General features: G+C 46.4%; 1 protein-coding gene across 4 annotated transcripts in view; it reads right to left on the bottom strand.

Annotated features, from left to right (window-relative positions):
• lztr1 (leucine-zipper-like transcription regulator 1) overlaps positions 1 to 13,044 on the bottom strand; it is a 142,883-nt gene that overhangs the window by 90,642 nt on the left and 39,197 nt on the right. The gene's annotated exons all lie outside the window — the stretch shown is intronic.

Genomic DNA, 13,044 nt, shown 5'->3' with positions numbered 1-13,044 from the left:
AGGGTTACTGATGGAACTGTATGGAATATGTCCACCTCAGAGATCAGACAAGGTCTCCATTCAAATTTTAACTGAAAGATGGCACCTCCAGCGATGGAGTACTCCCTTGGTACTACACTGGGAGCATCAGCCTGGATTTCTGTGCTCAGGTCCCTGGAGTGCAACTTGAACCCATGACCTTCTGAGTCAGAGGTAAGAGTTCTACCCACTGAGCCTTGACAAATGTTACCTCTAATTTATTTGGAGAGCAAAGGTGATCTATGCACTCCAAATGTGTGCTTTTAAATTTATTGTGCAATCATGCACACATAGCAACATGAAGAGGTTGACTTGTACGCAACATGTGCAAAGACTTTCAGTCATTGCCATGCATCTTAAAGGGAACATTCGTTACCCATGCTGGCATTAAATCTGGTTCTGGGGAATGAAATGAGGCAAGTGGAAGCATTTGGGAAACTGATCACAATATCAAAAGGTTTAGAGTAGTTATAAAAATGGACAAGGATCACGCAAATGTGACACTGAATAGAAACATATTGATCAAGAGAATTCCCTTGCACACGCCAGGAATTCCCAATCCTCCTTGACCGTTACACAATTATATTTCTAGACTATATTAGCATAATTGAAGTGCCCCATTATCACTACTCTTTGGTTCTTGCACCTTTCTGATAATTTCCTGCAAATTTGTTGCCCTATTTCCTCCCATTTGGTGGCATATAAGATATATCTACAGCACCACAGCTCCTCTACTGCTATAGAAGTAAAATATTTCAGATTTCCAGTGTCCGCAGTAAGATCAAAAAGTGCAGGAAATGCTCCATCTGGCAACATCTGTGAAGAGGGTTCTGAAGAGGTGTCACATTTGAATCAAAACCTTAACGTGAAATGTTACTCCACCGACAGGTGCTGCCAGACTCGCTGAAAATTTCCAGAACTTTCTGTATTTTGCTGCACTATTGTTCCTGTGTTAATGTGAAATATAAGGTTTATAAGGGTTATTTAAGAATGTGTGCACAGTAGGGAGTCATTCATGCATTTGTGAGGAGCAGGGGTATCTGGGGTGATCAATGGATTAGTATGCAAAAAGAGATGTGAGACATTATTGACAGATCAGTGTGCAGTAATGGATTTCTGTGAGACCATATTGATGGGTCAGTGTGCAGTAAGGGGTCTCTGTGATAGTATTGATGCATCAGTGTGCAGTAAGGGGTCTCAGTGATAGTACTGATGGGTCAGTGTGCAGTAAGGGGTCTCTGTGAGAGTACTGATGAATCAGTATGCAGTAAGGGGTCTCTGTGAGAGTATTCATGGAAAAGTGTGCAGTAAGGGGTCTCTGTGGGACAGCAGTGATGGATCAGTGTGCAGTAAGGGGCTCTGTGAGAGTACTGATGGATCATTCTGCAGTCAGAGGTCTCTGACAGTATTGATGGATTAGGGTGCAGTCAGGAGTCTCTCTGAGAGTATTGATGGATCAGTGTGCAGTCAGGGGTCTCGAAGATAGTATTGATGGTTCAGTGTGCACTAAGGGGTCTCTGTGATAGTATTGATGGGTCAGTGTGCAGTAAGGGGACTCTGTGAAAGTATTCATGGAAAAGAGTGCAGTAAGGGGTCTCTGTGGGACAGCAGTGATAGATCAGTGTGCAGTAAGGGGCTCCGTGAGAGTACTGATGGATCATTGTGCAGTCAGGGGTCTCTGTGAGAGTATTGATGGATCTGTGTGCAGTAAAGGGTCTCTGTGAGAATATGGATGGATCAGTATGCAGTAAGGGGCTCTGTGAAAGTATTGATGGATCAGTGTGCAGTAAGGGGTCTCTGTGGTACAGCAGTGATGGATCCGTGTGCAGTAAGGGGCTCTGTGAGAGTATTGATGGATCAGTGTGCAGCAAAGGGTCTCTGTGAGAATATGGATGGATCAGTATGCAGTAAGGGGCTCTGTGAAAGTATTGATGGATCAGTATGCAGTAAGGAGTCTCTGTAAGAGTATCGATGGATCAGTGTGCAGAAGGAGTATCTGAGAGAGCATTGATGGATCAGTGTGAAGGAAAGGGTCTCTGTGAGAATATTGATGGATCAGTGTGCAGAAAGGGGTCTCTGTGAGACAGTGTTGATAGATCACTGTGCACTAAGATGTCTGTGTGAGACAGTATTGATGGATCAGTGTGCAGTAAGGGGTCTCGGCGAGAGTATCGATGGATCAGTGTGCAGTAAGGGGTCGCTGTGAGAGCATCAATGGATCAGTGTGCAGTAAGGGTTCTCTGTGGTACAGCACTGATGGATCCGTATGCAGTAAGGGGCTCTGTGAGAGTACTGATGGATCAGTGTGCAGTAAGGGGTCTCTCTGAGAGTAGTGACGGATCAGTGTGCAGTAAGGAGTCTCTGTGAGAGTATTGATGGATCAGTGTGCAGTAAGGGGTCTCTGTAGGAGTATTGATAGATCAGTGTGCAGAAAGGGGTCTCTGTGAGGCAGTGCTGATAGATCAGTGTGCACTAAGGTGTCTCTGTGAGACAGTATTGATGGATCAGCGTGCAGTAAGGAGTCTCTGTGAGAGCATTGATGGATTAGTGAGCAGTGAGAGGTCTCTGGGAGACCATATGGATGGGTCAATGTGCAGAAAGGGGTCTCTGTGATAGTATTGATGGATCAGTATGCAGTGAGGTGACTATGTGACACTACTGAAGGATCAGTGCGCAGTAAGGGGTCTCAGTGAGAGTATTGATGAATTAGTGTGCAGTAAAGGGTCTCTGGGAGAGTATTGATGAATCAGTGTTAAGGAATGATGGATCTGTGTACAGTAAGAAGTCTCTGTGAGAGTATTGATGGATCAGTATGCAGTAAAGGGTCTCTGTGAGAGTATTCATGGATCAGTGTGCAGTCAGTGGTCCTTGTGAGAGTATTCCTGGATCAGTGCGCAGTATGGGGTCTCTGTGAGAGTATTGATGGATCAGTGTGCAGTATGGGGTCTCTGTGAGACATTTTTGATATATCAGTGGGCTGTAAGGGGTCTCTGTGAGAGTATTGATGGATCACTGTGCAGTACCGGATTTCTGTGGGACAGTATTGATGGATCACTGTGCAGTAAGGGTGTCTGAGAGACAGTACTGATGGATCAGTGTGCAGTAAGGAGTCCCTGTGAGAGTACTGATGGATCTGTGTGCAGTAAGAAGTCTCTCTGAGAGTATTGGTAAATCAGTGTGCTGTATGGGGTCTCTGTGAGAGGATTGATGGATCAGTGAGCAGTAAGCGGTGTCTGTGAGATATTGATGGATCAGTGTGAAGTAAGGGATCTCTGTGAGTGTAATGATAGATCAGTGTGCAGAAAGGGGTCTCGGTGAGACAGTGTTGATTGATCACTGTGCACTAAGGAGTCTCTGTGAGAGTACTGATGGATCCGTGTGCGGTAAGGCGTCTCTGTGAGAGTATTGATGGATCAGTGTGCAGACAGGAGTCTCTGTGAGAGTATTGATGGATCAGTGTGCAGCAGGGAGCCTCTGTGAGGGTATTGATGGATCAGTGTGTGGTAAGGGGTGTCTGTGAGAGTACTGATGGATCAGTGTGCAGTAAGGAATCTCTGTGAGAGTATTGATGGATCTGTGTGCAATAAGATGTCTCTGTGAGAGTATTGACAGATCAGTGTGCAGTGAGGAGTCTATATGACACTATTGAAGGATCAGTGCGCTGTAAGGGGTCTCTGTGAGAGTATTGATGAATTTGGGGGCAGTAAAGGGTCTCTGTGAGAGTATTGATGGATCAATGTTATGTAACAGATCTCTGTGAGAGTATTGATGGATCAGTGTGCAGTATGGGGTCTTTGTGAGAGTATTGATGGAAAAATGTGAAGTCATGGTTCTCCGTGGGACAGCAGTGATGCATCAGTGTGCAGTAAGGGGTCTCTGTGAGAGTATTGATGGATCAGTGTGCTGTATGGGGTCTTTGTGAGAGTATTGATGGAAAAATGTGAAGTCATGGTTCTCTGTGGGACAGCAGAGATGGATCAGTGTGCAGTAAGGGGTCTCTGTGAGAGTATAGATGGATCAGTGTGCAGCAAGAAGTCTGTGAGAGTATTGATGGATCAGCGTGCAGTATGGGGTCTCTATGAGAGTATTTTTGGATCAGCGTGCAGCAAGGAGCCTCTGTGAGGGCACTGACGGATCAGTGTGCAGTAAGGAGTCTCTGTGAGAGTATTGATGGATTAGTGATCAGTAAGGGGTGTCTGTGAGACAGCACTGATGGATCAGTATGCAGAAAGGGGTCTCTGTGAGACAGTATTGATAGACCAGTGTGCAGTAAGGGCTCTTTGTGAGTGTATTGATGGAAAAATGTGAAGTCATGGTTCTCTGTGGGACAGCAGTGATGGATCAGTGTGCAGTAAGGGGTCTCTGTGAGAGTATTGATGGATCCGTGTGCAGTAAGGGGTCTCTGTGAGAGGATTGATGGATCAGTGAGCAGTAAGCGGTGTCTGTGAGATATTGATGGATCAGTGTGAAGTAAGGGATCTCTGTGAGTGTAATGATAGATCAGTGTGCAGAAAGGGGTCTCGGTGAGACAGTGTTGATTGATCACTGTGCACTAAGGAGTCTCTGTGAGAGTACTGATGCATCTGTGTGCAGTAAGGCGTCTCTGTGAGAGTATTGATGGATCAGTGTGCAGTCAGGAGTCTCTCTGAGAGTATTGATGGATCAGTGTGCAGCAGGGAGCCTCTGTGAGGGTATTGACGGATCAGTGTGCAGTGAGGGGTCTATATGACACTATTGAAGGATCAGTGCGCTGTAAGGGGTCTCTGTGAGAGTACTGATGAATTTGGGGGCAGTAAAGGGTCTCTGTAAGAGTATTGATGGATCAATGTTAAGTAACAGATCTCTGTGAGAGTATTGATGGATCAGTGTGCAGTAAAGGATCTCTGTGAGAGTATTCATGGATCAGTGTGCAGTCAGGAGTCTCTGTGAGAGTATTGATGGATCAGTGTGCAGTAAGGGGTCTCTGTGAGAGTATTGATAGATCAGTGTGCAGAAAGGGGTCTCTGTGAGACAGTGCTGATAGATCAGTGTGCACTAAGGTGTCTCTGTGAGACAGTATTGATGGATCAGTGCATAGTAAGGGGTCTCTGTGAGAGTTTTGATGGATCAGCATGCAGTAAGGAGTCTCTGTGAAAGCATTGATGGATTAGTGAGCAGTGAGAGGTCTCTAGGAGACCATATGGATGGGTCAATGTGCAGAAAGGTGTCTCTGTGATAGTATTGATGGATCAGTGTGCAGTGAGGGGACTATGTGACACTACTGAAGGATCAGTGCGCAGTAAGGGGTCTCTGTGAGAGTATTGATGAATTAGTGTGCAGTAAAGGGTCTCTGGGAGAGTATTGATGAATCAGTGTTAAGTAATGATGGATCTGTGTACAGTAAGATGTCTCTGTGAGAGTATTGATGGATCAGTATGCAGTAAAGGGTCTCTGTGAGAGTATTCTTGGATCAGTGTGCAGTCAGTGGTCCTTGTGAGAGTATTCCTGGATCAGTGCGCAGTATGGGGTCTCTGTGAGAGTACTGATGGATCAGTGTGCAGTATGGGGTCTCTGTGAGACATTTTTGATATATCAGTGGGCTGTAAGGGGTCTCTGTGAGAGTATTGATGGATCACTGTGCAGTAGCGGATTTCTGTGGGACAGTATTGATGGATCACTGTGCAGTAAGGGTGTCTGAGAGACAGTACTGATGGATCAGTGTGCAGTAAGGAGTCCCTGTGAGAGTACTGATGGATCTGTGTGCAGTAAGAAGTCTCTCTGAGAGTATTGGTAGATCAGTGTGCTGTATGGGGTCTCTGTGAGAGGATTGATGGATCAGTGAGCAGTAAGCGGTGTCTGTGAGATATTGATGGATCAGTGTGAAGTAAGGGATCTCTGTGAGTGTAATGATAGATCAGTGTGCAGAAAGGGGTCTCGGTGAGACAGTGTTGATTGATCACCGTGCACTAAGGAGTCCCTGTGAGAGTACTGATGCATCCGTGTGCAGTAAGGCGTCTCTGTGAGAGTATTGATGGATCAGTGTGCAGTCAGGAGTCTCTCTGAGAGTATTGATGGATCAGTGTGCAGCAGGGAGCCTCTGTGAGGGTATTGACGGATCAGTGTGCAGTGAGGGGTCTATATGACACTATTGAAGGATCAGTGCGCTGTAAGGGGTCTCTGTGAGAGTACTGATGAATTTGGGGGCAGTAAAGGGTCTCTGTAAGAGTATTGATGGATCAATGTTAAGTAACAGATCTCTGTGAGAGTATTGATGGATCAGTGTGCAGTAAAGGATCTCTGTGAGAGTATTCATGGATCAGTGTGCAGTCAGGAGTCTCTGTGAGAGTATTGATGGATCAGTGTGCAGTAAGGGGTCTCTGTGAGAGTATTGATAGATCAGTGTGCAGAAAGGGGTCTCTGTGAGACAGTGCTGATAGATCAGTGTGCACTAAGGTGTCTCTGTGAGACAGTATTGATGGATCAGTGCATAGTAAGGGGTCTCTGTGAGAGTTTTGATGGATCAGCATGCAGTAAGGAGTCTCTGTGAAAGCATTGATGGATTAGTGAGCAGTGAGAGGTCTCTAGGAGACCATATGGATGGGTCAATGTGCAGAAAGGTGTCTCTGTGATAGTATTGATGGATCAGTGTGCAGTGAGGGGACTATGTGACACTACTGAAGGATCAGTGCGCAGTAAGGGGTCTCTGTGAGAGTATTGATGAATTAGTGTGCAGTAAAGGGTCTCTGGGAGAGTATTGATGAATCAGTGTTAAGTAATGATGGATCTGTGTACAGTAAGATGTCTCTGTGAGAGTATTGATGGATCAGTATGCAGTAAAGGGTCTCTGTGAGAGTATTCTTGGATCAGTGTGCAGTCAGTGGTCCTTGTGAGAGTATTCCTGGATCAGTGCGCAGTATGGGGTCTCTGTGAGAGTATTGATGGATCAGTGTGCAGTATGGGGTCTCTGTGAGACATTTTTGATATATCAGTGGGCTGTAAGGGGTCTCTGTGAGAGTATTGATGGATCACTGTGCAGTACCGGATTTCTGTGGGACAGTATTGATGGATCACTGTGCAGTAAGGGTGTCTGAGAGACAGTACTGATGGATCAGTGTGCAGTAAGGAGTCCTGTGAGAGTACTGATGGATCTGTGTGCAGTAAGAAGTCTCTCTGAGAGTATTGGTAGATCAGTGTGCTGTATGGGGTCTCTGTGAGAGGATTGATGGATCAGTGAGCAGTAAGCGGTGTCTGTGAGATATTGATGGATCAGTGTGAAGTAAGGGATCTCTGTGAGTGTAATGATAGATCAGTGTGCAGAAAGGGGTCTCGGTGAGACAGTGTTGATTGATCACCGTGCACTAAGGAGTCCCTGTGAGAGTACTGATGCATCCGTGTGCAGTAAGGCGTCTCTGTGAGAGTATTGATGGATCAGTGTGCAGTCAGGAGTCTCTCTGAGAGTATTGATGGATTAGTGTGCAGCAGGGAGCCTCTGTGAGGGTATTGACGGATCAGTGTGCAGTGAGGGGTCTATATGACACTATTGAAGGATCAGTGCGCTGTAAGGGGTCTCTGTGAGAGTACTGATGAATTTGGGGGCAGTAAAGGGTCTCTGTAAGAGTATTGATGGATCAATGTTAAGTAACAGATCTCTGAGTGTATTGATGGATCAGTGTGCAGTCAGGAGTCTCTCTGAGAGTATTGATGGATCAGTGTGCAGCAGGGAGCCTCTGTGAGGGTATTGATGGATCAGTGTGCAGTAAGGGGTCTCGGTGAAAGTATCGATGGATCAGTGTGCAGTAAGGAGTCTCTGTGAGAGTATTGATGGATCTGTGTGCAATAAGAAGTCTCCGTGAGAGTATTGACGGATCAGTGTGCAGTGAGGGGTCTATATGACACTACTGAAGGATCAGTGCGCTGTAAGGGGTCTCTGTGAGAGTATTGATGAATTTGGGGGCAGTAAAGGGTCTCTGTAAAAGTATTGATGGATCAATGTTAAGTAACAGATCTCTGTGAGAGTATTGATGGATCAGTGTGTAGTAAAGGATCTCTGTGAGAGTATTCATGGATCAGTGTGCAGTCAGTGGTTTCTGTGAAAGTATTCCTGGATCAGTGCGCAGTATGGGGTCTTTGTGAGAGTATTGATAGAAAAATGTGAAGTCATGGTTCTCTGCGGGACAGCAGTGATGCATCAGTGTGCAGTAAGGGGTCTCTGTGAGAGTATTGATGGATCAGTGTGCAGTATGGGGTCTTTGTGAGAGTATTGATGGAAAAATGTGAAGTTATGGTTCTCTGTGGGACAGCAGTGATGGATCAGTGTGCAGTAAGGGGTCTCTGTGAGAGTACTGATGGATCCGTGTGCAATAAGGAGTCTCTGTGAGAGTATTGATGGATCTGTGTGCAGTAAGAAGTCTGTGAGAGTACTGATGGATCAGTGTACAGTAAGGGGTCTCTATGAGAGTATTTTTGGATCAGCGTGCAGCAAGGAGCCTCTGTGAGGGCATTGATGGATCAGTGTGCAGTAAGGAGTCTCTGTGAGAGTATTGATGGATTAGTGATCAGTAAGGGGTCTCTGTGAAACAGTACTGATAGATCAGCGTGCAGTAAGGGGTCTCTGTGAGAAAGTATTGATGGATCAGTGTGCAGTAAGGGGTCTCTGTGAAAGTATTGATGGAAAATTGTGAACTAAGGGGTCTCTGTGGGACAGCAATGACGGATCAGTGTGCAGTAAGGGGTCTCTGTGAGAGTACTGATGGATCAGAGTGCAGAAAGGGGTCGCTGTGAGACAGTGTTGATAGATCATTGTGCACTAAGATGTCTGTGTGAGACAGTATTGATGGATCAGTGTGCAGTAAGGGGTCTCGGCGAGAGTATCGATGGATCAGTGTGCAGTAAGGGGTCTCTGTGGTACAGTATTGATGGATCCATATGCAGTAAGGGGCTCTGTGAGAGTACTGATGGATCAGTGTGCAGTAAGGGGTCTCTCTGATAGTAGTGACAGATCAGTGTGCAGTAAGGCGTCTCTGTGAGAGTATTGATAGATCAGTGTGCAGAAAGGGGTCTCTGTGAGACAGTGCTGATAGATCAGTGTGCACTAAGGTGTCTCTGTGAGACAGTATTGATGGATCAGTGCATAGTAAGGGGTCTCTGTGAGAGTTTTGATGGATCAGCGTGCAGTAAGGAGTCTCTGTGAGAGTATTGATGGATTAGTGAGCAGTGAGAGTTCTCTAGGAGACCATATGGATGGGTCAATGTGCAGAAAGGGGTCTCTGTGATAATACTGATGGATCAGTGTGCAGCAAGGGGTCTCTGTGAGTGTAATGATAGATCAGTGTGCAGAAAGGGGTCTCGGTGAGACAGGGTTGATTGATCACTGTGCACTAAGATGTCTCCGTGAGGCAGTATTAACGGATCAGTGTGCAGTAAGGGGTCTCGGAGTGAGTATTGATGGATCACTGTGCAGTAAGGGGTCTCTGTGAGAGTAATTTTGGATCAGCGTGCAGCAGGGAGCCGCTGTGAGGGTATTGATGGATCAGTGTGTGGTAATGGGTGTCTGTAAGAGTGCTGATGGATCAGTGTGCAGTAAGGAATCTCTGTGAGAGTATTGATGGATTAGTGTGCAGTAAGGGGTCTCTGAGAGAGTATTGATGGATCAGTGTGTAGTAAGGGGTCTCTCTGATAGTAGTGACGGATCAGTGTGCAGTAAGGAGTCTCTGTGAGAGTACTGATGGATCCGTGTGCAGTAAGGCATCTCTGTGAGAGGATTGATGGATCAGTGTGCAGTAAGGGGTCTCTGTGAGAGTATTGATAGATCAGTGTGCAGAAAGGGGTCTCTGTGAGACAGTGCTGATAGATCAGTGTGCACTTAGGTGTCTCTGTGAGACAGTATTGATGGATCAGTGCATAGTAAGGGGTCTCTGTGAGAGTTTTGATGGATCAGCGTGCAGTAAGGAGTCTCTGTGAGAGCATTGATGGATTAGTGAGCAGTGAGAGGTCTCTAGGAGACCATATGGATGGGTCAATGGGCAGAAAGGGGTCTCTGTGATAGTATTGATGGATCAGTGTGCAGTGAGGGGACTATGTGACACTACTGAAGGATCAGTGCGCAGTAAGGGATCTCTGTGAGTGTAATGATAGATCAGTGTGCAGAAAAGGGTCTCGGTGAGACAGTGTTGATTGATCACTGTGCACTAAGGTGTCTCCGTGAGGCAGTATTAATGGATCAGTGTGCAGTAAGGGGTCTCGGAGTGAGTATTGATGGATCAGAGTGCAGTAAGGGGTCTCTGTGAGAGTAATTTTGGATCAGCGTGCAGCAGGGAGCCTCTGTGAGGGTATTGATGGATCAGTGTGTGGTAAGGGGTGTCTGTGAGAGTACTGATGGATCAGTGTGCAGTAAGGAATCTCGGTGAGAGTATTGATGGATTAGTGTGCAGTAAGGGGTCTCTGAGAGAGTATTGATGGAAAAGTGTGAAGTAAGGGGTCTCTGTGGGATAGCAATGATGGATCAGTGTGCAGTAAGGGGCTCTGAGAGAATACTGATGGATCAGTGTGCAGTAAGGGGTCTCTGTGGGACACTATTGATGGATCAGTGTGCAGTAAGTGGACTCTGTGAGAGTATCGATGTATCAGTGTGCAGAAGGAGTCTCTGAGAGAGCATTGATAGATCAGTGTGAAGTAAGGGGGCACTGTGAGAGTATTGATAGATCAGTGTGCAGTAAGAGATCTCAGTGAGACAGTATTGATAGACCAGTGTGCAGTAAGGGGTCTTTGTGAGAGTATTGATGGGAAAATATGAAGTCATGGTTCTCTGTGGGACAGCAGTGATGGATCAGTGGGCAGTAAGGGGTCTCTGTGAGAGTATTGATGGATCCGTGTGCAGTAAGGGGTCTCTGTAAGAGTATTGATGGATCAGTGTGCAGTAAGCGGTCTCTGGGAGAGTAATGATAGATCACTGTGCAGAAAGGGGTCGCTGTGAGACAGTGTTGATAGATCAGTGTGTACTAAGGTACCTCTGTGAGACAGTATTGATGGATCAGTGCGCAGTCAGGGGTCTCGGTGAGAGTATCGATGGATCAGTGTGCAGTAAGGGCTCTCTGTGAGAGTATCGATGTATCAGTGTTCAGAAGGAGTCTCTGAGAGAGCATTGATAGATCAGTGTGAAGTAAGGGGGCACTGTGAGAGTATTGATAAATCAGTGTGCAGTAAGGGGTCTCTGTGAGAGTAATGATGGATCCGTGTGCAGCCAGGTGTCTCTGTGGGACAGTATTGATGGATCACTGTACAGTAAAGGGTCTCAATGAGAGTATTGATGGATCAGTGTGCAGTAAAGGGTCTATGTGAGAGGAGTCATGGATCAGTGTGCAGTAAGAAGTCTTGGTAAGACAGTATTGATTGATAAGTGTGCAGAAAGTGGTCTCTTTGAGACAGAGGTGATAGATCAGTATGCAGTAAGGGGTCTCTGTAAGTCGGTATTGATGGATCAGTATGCAATAAGGGGTCTCGGTGAGAGTATCGATGGATCAGCATGCAGTGAGTCTTCTCTGTGGGACAGCATTGATGGATCAGTGTACAGTAAGGGGCTCTGTAAGAGTATTGATGGATCAGTGTGCAGGAAGGGGTCTCTGTGAGAGTATCGATGGATCGGTGTGCAGGGAGGGGTCTCTGTGAGAGTATGGATGGATCAATGTGCAGTAAAGAGTCTCTATGAGACAGTATTGATAGACAAGTGTGTAGGAAGCGGTCTCTGTGAGAGCATTGATGGATCAGTGTGCAGTAGGGAGTCTCTGTGAGAGTATTGATGGATCACTGTGCAGAAAGGGGTGTCTGTGAGACAGTGTTGATAGATCAGTGTGCACTAAGGTGTCTCTGTGAGACAGTATTGATGGATCAGTGTGCAGTCAGGGGTCTCGGTGAGAGTATCGATAGATCAGTGTGCAGTAAGGGGTCTCTGTGAGAGTATCGATGGATCAGTGTGCAGTCAGAGGTCTCTGTGGGACACTATTGATGCATCAGTGTGCAGTATGGGGTCTCTGTGAGAGTATTGATGGATCCGTGTGCAGTAAGGGGTCTCTGTGAGAGTATTGATGGATCAGTGTACAGTAAAGGGTCTCTGGGAGAGCATTGATGGATCAGTGTGAAGTAAGGGATCTTTGTGAGAGTAATGATAGATCACTGTGCAGAAAGGGGTCTCTGTGAGACAGTGTTGATAGATCAGTGTGTACTAAGGTGTCTCTGTGAGACAGTACTGATGGATCAGTGTGCAGTCAGGGGTCTCGGTGAGAGTATCAATGGATCAGTGTGCAGTAAGGGGTCTCTATGAGAGTATCGAGGGATCAGTGTGAGGTCAGGGGTCTCTGTGGGACAGCATTGTTGGATCGGTGTGCAGTAAGGGGCTCTGTGGGAGTATCAATGGATCAGTGTGCAGTAAGGGGTCTCTGTGGGACACTATTGATGGATCAGTGTGCAGTAAGTGGACTCTGTGAGAGTATCGATGTATCAGTGTTCAGAAGGAGTCTCTGAGAGAGCATTGATAGATCAGTGTGAAGTAAGGGGGCACTGTGAGAGTATTGATAGATCAGTGTGCAGTAAGGGGTCTCTGTGAGAGTAATGATGGATCAGTGTGCAGCAAGGTGTCTCTGTGGGACAGTATTGATGGATCACTGTGCAGTAAAGGGTCTCAATGAGAGTATTGATGGATCAGTGTGCAGTAAAGGGTCTATGTGAGAGGAGTCATGGATCAGTGTGCAGTAAGGAGTCTCTGTAAGACAGTATTGATTGATAAGTGTGCAGAAAGTGGTCTCTCTGAGACAGAGGTGATAGATCAGTATGCAGTAAGGGGTCTCTGTAAGTCGGTATTGATGGATCAGTGTGCAATAAGGGGTCTCGGTGAGAGTATCGATGGATCAGCATGCAGTGAGTCATCTCTGTGACAGTATGGATGGATCAATGTGCAGTAAAGAGTCTCTGTCAGACAGTATTGATAGACAAGTGTGTCGTAAGCGGTCTCTGTGAGAGTACTGATGGATCAGTGTGCAGCGAGGGGTCTCTGTG

Source organism: Carcharodon carcharias, chromosome 13 (genome assembly GCF_017639515.1).
Source record: "Carcharodon carcharias isolate sCarCar2 chromosome 13, sCarCar2.pri, whole genome shotgun sequence".
In the NCBI taxonomy this organism is placed as follows: Eukaryota; Metazoa; Chordata; class Chondrichthyes; order Lamniformes; family Lamnidae; genus Carcharodon; species Carcharodon carcharias.
The sequence above is the reverse complement of the archived record's forward strand: the minus strand, read 5'-3'. Positions and strand labels throughout refer to the sequence as shown.